The following is a 12,946-nucleotide window of genomic DNA, read 5'->3' as shown; positions in this document are numbered from 1 at the left end:
AAATGTATGGATGTAGACCTACATTTGGGGCCAGTTTCGTGGAATTTTGAGAACGTTCAAAATTTAGCTGTTTCACATGCTTTTATTAAAGAAAGTTTGTTTCCTAACTTATTACGCTTATGAAATTTACCAAACAAATGCACGTGTCTAGACCTACGTTTGGGTCAAGTTTCGTGTAATTATGAGAACGTCCAAATTTAGCTATTTTACACAGTTTTATTAAAGAAAGTGTGTTTCTCTTTCGTACTAACTAGTAGTTATTATTACGCTTAGCAAATTTACCACACAAATGCATGGGTTTAGACCTACGTTTCGGGCAAGTTTCATGTAATTTTGAGAACGTACAAAATTTAGCTGTTCTACACGGTTTTATTATAGAAAGTTTGTTTTCCTTTCATACTAACTTCTAGTTATTATTATGCTTAATAAATTTACCAAACAAATGCATGGGTCTAGACCTACGTTTGGGTCAAGTTTCATGGAATTCTGAGAACGTAGAAATTTTAATATTTTACACCGTTTTATTAAAGAAAGTTTGTTTCCCTTTCGTACTAACTTGTAGTTATTATTACGCTTAGCAAATTTACCACACGAATGCATGAGCCTAGACCTACTTTGGGTCAAGTTTTGTGGAATTCTGAGAACGTTCATAATTTAGTTGTTTTTTTTTTTGGGTAATATAAGTTTAATCAAGTAAAATAATAGTACAGTACAACAATGTTATCATCAGTTTTACATTAAGTAAATTTAGCTGTTTTACATTGCTTTATAAAAGAAAGTTTATTTTCCTTTCGAACTAACTTGTAGTTATTATTACGCTTACCAAATTTACCACACATATGCATGGGTTTAGACCAACGTTTGATTCAGGTTTTATGGAATTTTGAGAATGTTCAAAATTTAGTTATTTTACACGGTTTTATTAAAGAATGTTTGTTTGTCTTTCATACTAACTTGTAGTTATTAGTCCGGATAGCAAATTTAACATATAAATGCATTGGTCGAAAACTACGCTTGGGTCAAGTTTCGTGAAATTCTGTGAACGTTCAAAATTTAGCTGTTTTACAAGGTTTTATTAAAAAAAGTTTGTTTCCCTTTCGTACTAACTTGTAGTTATTATTACGCTTACCAAATTTACCACACAAATGTATGGATGTAGACCTACATTTGGGGCCAGTTTCGTGGAATTTTGAGAACGTTCAAAATTTAGCTGTTTCACATGGTTTTATTAAAGAAAGTTTGTTTCCTAACTTATTACGCTTATGAAATTTACCAAACAAATGCACGTGTCTAGACCTACGTTTTGGTCAAGTTTGCTGTAATTATGAGAACGTCCAAATTTAGCTATTTTACACAGTTTTATTAAAGAAAGTGTGTTTCTCTTTCGTACTAACTAGTAGTTATTATTACGCTTAGCAAATTTACCACACAAATGCATGGGTTTAGACCTACGTTTCGGGCAAGTTTCATGTAATTTTGAGAACGTACAAAATTTAGCTGTTCTACACGGTTTTATTATAGAAAGTTTGTTTTCCTTTCATACTAACTTCTAGTTATTATTATGCTTAATAAATTTACCAAACAAATGCATGGGTCTAGACCTACGTTTGGGTCAAGTTTCATGGAATTCTGAGAACGTAGAAATTTTAATATTTTACACCGTTTTATTAAAGAAAGTTTGTTTCCCTTTCGTACTAACTTGTAGTTATTATTACGCTTAGCTAATTTACCACACGAATGCATGAGCCTAGACCTACTTTGGGTCAAGTTTTGTGGAATTCTGAGAACGTTCATAATTTAGTTGTTTTTTTTTTTGGGTAATATAAGTTTAATCAAGTAAAATAATAGTACAGTACAACAATGTTATCATCAGTTTTACATTAAGTAAATTTAGCTGTTTTACATTGCTTTATAAAAGAAAGTTTATTTTCCTTTCGAACTAACTTGTAGTTATTATTACGCTTACCAAATTTACCACACATATGCATGGGTTTAGACCAACGTTTGATTCAAGTTTCATGGAATTTTGAGAATGTTCAAAATTTAGTTATTTTACACGGTTTTATTAAAGAATGTTTGTTTGTCTTTCATACTAACTTGTAGTTATTAGTCCGGATAGCAAATTTACCATATAAATGCATTGGTCGAAAACTACGCTTGGGTCAAGTTTCGTGAAATTCTGTGAACGTTCAAAATTTAGCTGTTTTACAAGGTTTTATTAAAAAAAGTTTGTTTCCCTTTCGTACTAACTTGTAGTTATTATTACGCTTACCAAATTTACCACACAAATGTATGGATGTAGACCTACATTTGGGGCCAGTTTCGTGGAATTTTGAGAACGTTCAAAATTTAGCTGTTTCACATGCTTTTATTAAAGAAAGTTTGTTTCCTAACTTATTACGCTTATGAAATTTACCAAACAAATGCACGTGTCTAGACCTACGTTTGGGTCAAGTTTCGTGTAATTATGAGAACGTCCAAATTTAGCTATTTTACACAGTTTTATTAAAGAAAGTGTGTTTCTCTTTCGTACTAACTAGTAGTTATTATTACGCTTAGCAAATTTACCACACAAATGCATGGGTTTAGACCTACGTTTCGGGCAAGTTTCATGTAATTTTGAGAACGTACAAAATTTAGCTGTTCTACACGGTTTTATTATAGAAAGTTTGTTTTCCTTTCATACTAACTTCTAGTTATTATTATGCTTAATAAATTTACCAAACAAATGCATGGGTCTAGACCTACGTTTGGGTCAAGTTTCATGGAATTCTGAGAACGTAGAAATTTTAATATTTTACACCGTTTTATTAAAGAAAGTTTGTTTCCCTTTCGTACTAACTTGTAGTTATTATTACGCTTAGCAAATTTACCACACGAATGCATGAGCCTAGACCTACTTTGGGTCAAGTTTTGTGGAATTCTGAGAACGTTCATAATTTAGTTGTTTTTTTTTTTGGGTAATATAAGTTTAATCAAGTAAAATAATAGTACAGTACAACAATGTTATCATCAGTTTTACATTAAGTAAATTTAGCTGTTTTACATTGCTTTATAAAAGAAAGTTTATTTTCCTTTCGAACTAACTTGTAGTTATTATTACGCTTACCAAATTTACCACACATATGCATGGGTTTAGACCAACGTTTGATTCAAGTTTCATGGAATTTTGAGAATGTTCAAAATTTAGTTATTTTACACGGTTTTATTAAAGAATGTTTGTTTGTCTTTCATACTAACTTGTAGTTATTAGTCCGGATAGCAAATTTACCATATAAATGCATTGGTCGAAAACTACGCTTGGGTCAAGTTTCGTGAAATTCTGTGAACGTTCAAAATTTAGCTGTTTTACAAGGTTTTATTAAAAAAAGTTTGTTTCCCTTTCGTACTAACTTGTAGTTATTATTACGCTTACCAAATTTACCACACAAATGTATGGATGTAGACCTACATTTGGGGCCAGTTTCGTGGAATTTTGAGAACGTTCAAAATTTAGCTGTTTCACATGCTTTTATTAAAGAAAGTTTGTTTCCTAACTTATTACGCTTATGAAATTTACCAAACAAATGCACGTGTCTAGACCTACGTTTGGGTCAAGTTTCGTGTAATTATGAGAACGTCCAAATTTAGCTATTTTACACAGTTTTATTAAAGAAAGTGTGTTTCTCTTTCGTACTAACTAGTAGTTATTATTACGCTTAGCAAATTTACCACACAAATGCATGGGTTTAGACCTACGTTTCGGGCAAGTTTCATGTAATTTTGAGAACGTACAAAATTTAGCTGTTCTACACGGTTTTATTATAGAAAGTTTGTTTTCCTTTCATACTACCTTCTAGTTATTATTATGCTTAACAAATTTACCAAACAAATGCATGGGTCTAGACCTACGTTTGGGTCAAGTTTCATGGAATTTTGAGAACGTAGAAATTTTAATATTTTACACCGTTTTATTAAAGAAAGTTTGTTTCCCTTTCGTACTAACTTGTAGTTATTATTACGCTTAGCAAATTTACCACACGAATGCATGGGCCTAGACCTACTTTTGGGTCAAGTTTTGTGGAATTCTGAGAACGTTCATAATTTAGTTGTTTTTTTTTTTGGGTAATATAAGTTTAATCAAGTAAAATAATAGTACAGTACAACAATGTTATCATCAGTTTTACATTAAGTAAATTTAGCTGTTTTACATTGCTTTATAAAAGAAAGTTTATTTTCCTTTCGAACTAACTTGTAGTTATTATTACGCTTACCAAATTTACCACACATATGCATGGGTTTAGACCAACGTTTGATTCAGGTTTTATGGAATTTTGAGAATGTTCAAAATTTAGTTATTTTACACGGTTTTATTAAAGAATGTTTGTTTGTCTTTCATACTAACTTGTAGTTATTAGTCCGGATAGCAAATTTACCATATAAATGCATTGGTCGAAAACTACGCTTGGGTCAAGTTTCGTGAAATTCTGTGAACGTTCAAAATTTAGCTGTTTTACAAGGTTTTATTAAAAAAAGTTTGTTTCCCTTTCGTACTAACTTGTAGTTATTATTACGCTTACCAAATTTACCACACAAATGTATGGATGTAGACCTACATTTGGGGCCAGTTTCGTGGAATTTTGAGAACGTTCAAAATTTAGCTGTTTCACATGGTTTTATTAAAGAAAGTTTGTTTCCTAACTTATTACGCTTATGAAATTTACCAAACAAATGCACGTGTCTAGACCTACGTTTGGGTCAAGTTTCGTGTAATTATGAGAACGTCCAAATTTAGCTATTTTACACAGTTTTATTAAAGAAAGTGTGTTTCTCTTTCGTACTAACTAGTAGTTATTATTACGCTTAGCAAATTTACCACACAAATGCATGGGTTTAGACCTACGTTTCGGGCAAGTTTCATGTAATTTTGAGAACGTACAAAATTTAGCTGTTCTACACGGTTTTATTATAGAAAGTTTGTTTTCCTTTCATACTAACTTCTAGTTATTATTATGCTTAATAAATTTACCAAACAAATGCATGGGTCTAGACCTACGTTTGGGTCAAGTTTCATGGAATTCTGAGAACGTAGAAATTTTAATATTTTACACCGTTTTATTAAAGAAAGTTTGTTTCCCTTTCGTACTAACTTGTAGTTATTATTACGCTTAGCAAATTTACCACACGAATGCATGAGCCTAGACCTACTTTGGGTCAAGTTTTGTGGAATTCTGAGAACGTTCATAATTTAGTTGTTTTTTTTTTTGGGTAATATAAGTTTAATCAAGTAAAATAATAGTACAGTACAACAATGTTATCATCAGTTTTACATTAAGTAAATTTAGCTGTTTTACATTGCTTTATAAAAGAAAGTTTATTTTCCTTTCGAACTAACTTGTAGTTATTATTACGCTTACCAAATTTACCACACATATGCATGGGTTTAGACCAACGTTTGATTCAAGTTTCATGGAATTTTGAGAATGTTCAAAATTTAGTTATTTTACACGGTTTTATTAAAGAATGTTTGTTTGTCTTTCATACTAACTTGTAGTTATTAGTCCGGATAGCAAATTTACCATATAAATGCATTGGTCGAAAACTACGCTTGGGTCAAGTTTCGTGAAATTCTGTGAACGTTCAAAATTTAGCTGTTTTACAAGGTTTTATTAAAAAAAGTTTGTTTCCCTTTCGTACTAACTTGTAGTTATTATTACGCTTACCAAATTTACCACACAAATGTATGGATGTAGACCTACATTTGGGGCCAGTTTCGTGGAATTTTGAGAACGTTCAAAATTTAGCTGTTTCACATGCTTTTATTAAAGAAAGTTTGTTTCCTAACTTATTACGCTTATGAAATTTACCAAACAAATGCACGTGTCTAGACCTACGTTTGGGTCAAGTTTCGTGTAATTATGAGAACGTCCAAATTTAGCTATTTTACACAGTTTTATTAAAGAAAGTGTGTTTCTCTTTCGTACTAACTAGTAGTTATTATTACGCTTAGCAAATTTACCACACAAATGCATGGGTTTAGACCTACGTTTCGGGCAAGTTTCATGTAATTTTGAGAACGTACAAAATTTAGCTGTTCTACACGGTTTTATTATAGAAAGTTTGTTTTCCTTTCATACTACCTTCTAGTTATTATTATGCTTAACAAATTTACCAAACAAATGCATGGGTCTAGACCTACGTTTGGGTCAAGTTTCATGGAATTTTGAGAACGTAGAAATTTTAATATTTTACACCGTTTTATTAAAGAAAGTTTGTTTCCCTTTCGTACTAACTTGTAGTTATTATTACGCTTAGCAAATTTACCACACGAATGCATGGGCCTAGACCTACTTTTGGGTCAAGTTTTGTGGAATTCTGAGAACGTTCATAATTTAGTTGTTTTTTTTTTTGGGTAATATAAGTTTAATCAAGTAAAATAATAGTACAGTACAACAATGTTATCATCAGTTTTACATTAAGTAAATTTAGCTGTTTTACATTGCTTTATAAAAGAAAGTTTATTTTCCTTTCGAACTAACTTGTAGTTATTATTACGCTTACCAAATTTACCACACATATGCATGGGTTTAGACCAACGTTTGATTCAGGTTTTATGGAATTTTGAGAATGTTCAAAATTTAGTTATTTTACACGGTTTTATTAAAGAATGTTTGTTTGTCTTTCATACTAACTTGTAGTTATTAGTCCGGATAGCAAATTTACCATATAAATGCATTGGTCGAAAACTACGCTTGGGTCAAGTTTCGTGAAATTCTGTGAACGTTCAAAATTTAGCTGTTTTACAAGGTTTTATTAAAAAAAGTTTGTTTCCCTTTCGTACTAACTTGTAGTTATTATTACGCTTACCAAATTTACCACACAAATGTATGGATGTAGACCTACATTTGGGGCCAGTTTCGTGGAATTTTGAGAACGTTCAAAATTTAGCTGTTTCACATGGTTTTATTAAAGAAAGTTTGTTTCCTAACTTATTACGCTTATGAAATTTACCAAACAAATGCACGTGTCTAGACCTACGTTTTGGTCAAGTTTGCTGTAATTATGAGAACGTCCAAATTTAGCTATTTTACACAGTTTTATTAAAGAAAGTGTGTTTCTCTTTCGTACTAACTAGTAGTTATTATTACGCTTAGCAAATTTACCACACAAATGCATGGGTTTAGACCTACGTTTCGGGCAAGTTTCATGTAATTTTGAGAACGTACAAAATTTAGCTGTTCTACACGGTTTTATTATAGAAAGTTTGTTTTCCTTTCATACTAACTTCTAGTTATTATTATGCTTAATAAATTTACCAAACAAATGCATGGGTCTAGACCTACGTTTGGGTCAAGTTTCATGGAATTCTGAGAACGTAGAAATTTTAATATTTTACACCGTTTTATTAAAGAAAGTTTGTTTCCCTTTCGTACTAACTTGTAGTTATTATTACGCTTAGCTAATTTACCACACGAATGCATGAGCCTAGACCTACTTTGGGTCAAGTTTTGTGGAATTCTGAGAACGTTCATAATTTAGTTGTTTTTTTTTTTGGGTAATATAAGTTTAATCAAGTAAAATAATAGTACAGTACAACAATGTTATCATCAGTTTTACATTAAGTAAATTTAGCTGTTTTACATTGCTTTATAAAAGAAAGTTTATTTTCCTTTCGAACTAACTTGTAGTTATTATTACGCTTACCAAATTTACCACACATATGCATGGGTTTAGACCAACGTTTGATTCAAGTTTCATGGAATTTTGAGAATGTTCAAAATTTAGTTATTTTACACGGTTTTATTAAAGAATGTTTGTTTGTCTTTCATACTAACTTGTAGTTATTAGTCCGGATAGCAAATTTAACATATAAATGCATTGGTCGAAAACTACGCTTGGGTCAAGTTTCGTGAAATTCTGTGAACGTTCAAAATTTAGCTGTTTTACAAGGTTTTATTAAAAAAAGTTTGTTTCCCTTTCGTACTAACTTGTAGTTATTATTACGCTTACCAAATTTACCACACAAATGTATGGATGTAGACCTACATTTGGGGCCAGTTTCGTGGAATTTTGAGAACGTTCAAAATTTAGCTGTTTCACATGCTTTTATTAAAGAAAGTTTGTTTCCTAACTTATTACGCTTATGAAATTTACCAAACAAATGCACGTGTCTAGACCTACGTTTGGGTCAAGTTTCGTGTAATTATGAGAACGTCCAAATTTAGCTATTTTACACAGTTTTATTAAAGAAAGTGTGTTTCTCTTTCGTACTAACTAGTAGTTATTATTACGCTTAGCAAATTTACCACACAAATGCATGGGTTTAGACCTACGTTTCGGGCAAGTTTCATGTAATTTTGAGAACGTACAAAATTTAGCTGTTCTACACGGTTTTATTATAGAAAGTTTGTTTTCCTTTCATACTACCTTCTAGTTATTATTATGCTTAACAAATTTACCAAACAAATGCATGGGTCTAGACCTACGTTTGGGTCAAGTTTCATGGAATTTTGAGAACGTAGAAATTTTAATATTTTACACCGTTTTATTAAAGAAAGTTTGTTTCCCTTTCGTACTAACTTGTAGTTATTATTACGCTTAGCAAATTTACCACACGAATGCATGGGCCTAGACCTACTTTTGGGTCAAGTTTTGTGGAATTCTGAGAACGTTCATAATTTAGTTGTTTTTTTTTTTGGGTAATATAAGTTTAATCAAGTAAAATAATAGTACAGTACAACAATGTTATCATCAGTTTTACATTAAGTAAATTTAGCTGTTTTACATTGCTTTATAAAAGAAAGTTTATTTTCCTTTCGAACTAACTTGTAGTTATTATTACGCTTACCAAATTTACCACACATATGCATGGGTTTAGACCAACGTTTGATTCAGGTTTTATGGAATTTTGAGAATGTTCAAAATTTAGTTATTTTACACGGTTTTATTAAAGAATGTTTGTTTGTCTTTCATACTAACTTGTAGTTATTAGTCCGGATAGCAAATTTACCATATAAATGCATTGGTCGAAAACTACGCTTGGGTCAAGTTTCGTGAAATTCTGTGAACGTTCAAAATTTAGCTGTTTTACAAGGTTTTATTAAAAAAAGTTTGTTTCCCTTTCGTACTAACTTGTAGTTATTATTACGCTTACCAAATTTACCACACAAATGTATGGATGTAGACCTACATTTGGGGCCAGTTTCGTGGAATTTTGAGAACGTTCAAAATTTAGCTGTTTCACATGCTTTTATTAAAGAAAGTTTGTTTCCTAACTTATTACGCTTATGAAATTTACCAAACAAATGCACGTGTCTAGACCTACGTTTTGGTCAAGTTTGCTGTAATTATGAGAACGTCCAAATTTAGCTATTTTACACAGTTTTATTAAAGAAAGTGTGTTTCTCTTTCGTACTAACTAGTAGTTATTATTACGCTTAGCAAATTTACCACACAAATGCATGGGTTTAGACCTACGTTTCGGGCAAGTTTCATGTAATTTTGAGAACGTACAAAATTTAGCTGTTCTACACGGTTTTATTATAGAAAGTTTGTTTTCCTTTCATACTAACTTCTAGTTATTATTATGCTTAATAAATTTACCAAACAAATGCATGGGTCTAGACCTACGTTTGGGTCAAGTTTCATGGAATTCTGAGAACGTAGAAATTTTAATATTTTACACCGTTTTATTAAAGAAAGTTTGTTTCCCTTTCGTACTAACTTGTAGTTATTATTACGCTTAGCTAATTTACCACACGAATGCATGAGCCTAGACCTACTTTGGGTCAAGTTTTGTGGAATTCTGAGAACGTTCATAATTTAGTTGTTTTTTTTTTTGGGTAATATAAGTTTAATCAAGTAAAATAATAGTACAGTACAACAATGTTATCATCAGTTTTACATTAAGTAAATTTAGCTGTTTTACATTGCTTTATAAAAGAAAGTTTATTTTCCTTTCGAACTAACTTGTAGTTATTATTACGCTTACCAAATTTACCACACATATGCATGGGTTTAGACCAACGTTTGATTCAAGTTTCATGGAATTTTGAGAATGTTCAAAATTTAGTTATTTTACACGGTTTTATTAAAGAATGTTTGTTTGTCTTTCATACTAACTTGTAGTTATTAGTCCGGATAGCAAATTTAACATATAAATGCATTGGTCGAAAACTACGCTTGGGTCAAGTTTCGTGAAATTCTGTGAACGTTCAAAATTTAGCTGTTTTACAAGGTTTTATTAAAAAAAGTTTGTTTCCCTTTCGTACTAACTTGTAGTTATTATTACGCTTACCAAATTTACCACACAAATGTATGGATGTAGACCTACATTTGGGGCCAGTTTCGTGGAATTTTGAGAACGTTCAAAATTTAGCTGTTTCACATGCTTTTATTAAAGAAAGTTTGTTTCCTAACTTATTACGCTTATGAAATTTACCAAACAAATGCACGTGTCTAGACCTACGTTTGGGTCAAGTTTCGTGTAATTATGAGAACGTCCAAATTTAGCTATTTTACACAGTTTTATTAAAGAAAGTGTGTTTCTCTTTCGTACTAACTAGTAGTTATTATTACGCTTAGCAAATTTACCACACAAATGCATGGGTTTAGACCTACGTTTCGGGCAAGTTTCATGTAATTTTGAGAACGTACAAAATTTAGCTGTTCTACACGGTTTTATTATAGAAAGTTTGTTTTCCTTTCATACTACCTTCTAGTTATTATTATGCTTAACAAATTTACCAAACAAATGCATGGGTCTAGACCTACGTTTGGGTCAAGTTTCATGGAATTCTGAGAACGTAGAAATTTTAATATTTTACACCGTTTTATTAAAGAAAGTTTGTTTCCCTTTCGTACTAACTTGTAGTTATTATTACGCTTAGCAAATTTACCACACGAATGCATGGGCCTAGACCTACTTTTGGGTCAAGTTTTGTGGAATTCTGAGAACGTTCATAATTTAGTTGTTTTTTTTTTTTGGGTAATATAAGTTTAATCAAGTAAAATAATAGTACAGTACAACAATGTTATCATCAGTTTTACATTAAGTAAATTTAGCTGTTTTACATTGCTTTATAAAAGAAAGTTTATTTTCCTTTCGAACTAACTTGTAGTTATTATTACGCTTACCAAATTTACCACACATATGCATGGGTTTAGACCAACGTTTGATTCAGGTTTTATGGAATTTTGAGAATGTTCAAAATTTAGTTATTTTACACGGTTTTATTAAAGAATGTTTGTTTGTCTTTCATACTAACTTGTAGTTATTAGTCCGGATAGCAAATTTACCATATAAATGCATTGGTGGAAAACTACGCTTGGGTCAAGTTTCGTGAAATTCTGTGAACGTTCAAAATTTAGCTGTTTTACAAGGTTTTATTAAAAAAAGTTTGTTTCCCTTTCGTACTAACTTGTAGTTATTATTACGCTTACCAAATTTACCACACAAATGTATGGATGTAGACCTACATTTGGGGCCAGTTTCGTGGAATTTTGAGAACGTTCAAAATTTAGCTGTTTCACATGCTTTTATTAAAGAAAGTTTGTTTCCTAACTTATTACGCTTATGAAATTTACCAAACAAATGCACGTGTCTAGACCTACGTTTTGGTCAAGTTTGCTGTAATTATGAGAACGTCCAAATTTAGCTATTTTACACAGTTTTATTAAAGAAAGTGTGTTTCTCTTTCGTACTAACTAGTAGTTATTATTACGCTTAGCAAATTTACCACACAAATGCATGGGTTTAGACCTACGTTTCGGGCAAGTTTCATGTAATTTTGAGAACGTACAAAATTTAGCTGTTCTACACGGTTTTATTATAGAAAGTTTGTTTTCCTTTCATACTAACTTCTAGTTATTATTATGCTTAATAAATTTACCAAACAAATGCATGGGTCTAGACCTACGTTTGGGTCAAGTTTCATGGAATTCTGAGAACGTAGAAATTTTAATATTTTACACCGTTTTATTAAAGAAAGTTTGTTTCCCTTTCGTACTAACTTGTAGTTATTATTACGCTTAGCTAATTTACCACACGAATGCATGAGCCTAGACCTACTTTGGGTCAAGTTTTGTGGAATTCTGAGAACGTTCATAATTTAGTTGTTTTTTTTTTTGGGTAATATAAGTTTAATCAAGTAAAATAATAGTACAGTACAACAATGTTATCATCAGTTTTACATTAAGTAAATTTAGCTGTTTTACATTGCTTTATAAAAGAAAGTTTATTTTCCTTTCGAACTAACTTGTAGTTATTATTACGCTTACCAAATTTACCACACATATGCATGGGTTTAGACCAACGTTTGATTCAAGTTTCATGGAATTTTGAGAATGTTCAAAATTTAGTTATTTTACACGGTTTTATTAAAGAATGTTTGTTTGTCTTTCATACTAACTTGTAGTTATTAGTCCGGATAGCAAATTTACCATATAAATGCATTGGTGGAAAACTACGCTTGGGTCAAGTTTCGTGAAATTCTGTGAACGTTCAAAATTTAGCTGTTTTACAAGGTTTTATTAAAAAAAGTTTGTTTCCCTTTCGTACTAACTTGTAGTTATTATTACGCTTACCAAATTTACCACACAAATGTATGGATGTAGACCTACATTTGGGGCCAGTTTCGTGGAATTTTGAGAACGTTCAAAATTTAGCTGTTTCACATGGTTTTATTAAAGAAAGTTTGTTTCCTAACTTATTACGCTTATGAAATTTACCAAACAAATGCACGTGTCTAGACCTACGTTTGGGTCAAGTTTCGTGTAATTATGAGAACGTCCAAATTTAGCTATTTTACACAGTTTTATTAAAGAAAGTGTGTTTCTCTTTCGTACTAACTAGTAGTTATTATTACGCTTAGCAAATTTACCACACAAATGCATGGGTTTAGACCTACGTTTCGGGCAAGTTTCATGTAATTTTGAGAACGTACAAAATTTAGCTGTTCTACACGGT

This window comes from Sesamum indicum, linkage group LG11 (genome assembly GCF_026168435.1).
Source record: "Sesamum indicum cultivar Baizhima isolate 11 linkage group LG11, ASM2616843v1, whole genome shotgun sequence".
Lineage (NCBI taxonomy): Eukaryota > Viridiplantae > Streptophyta > Magnoliopsida > Lamiales > Pedaliaceae > Sesamum > Sesamum indicum.
The sequence above is the reverse complement of the archived record's forward strand: the minus strand, read 5'-3'. Positions refer to the sequence as shown.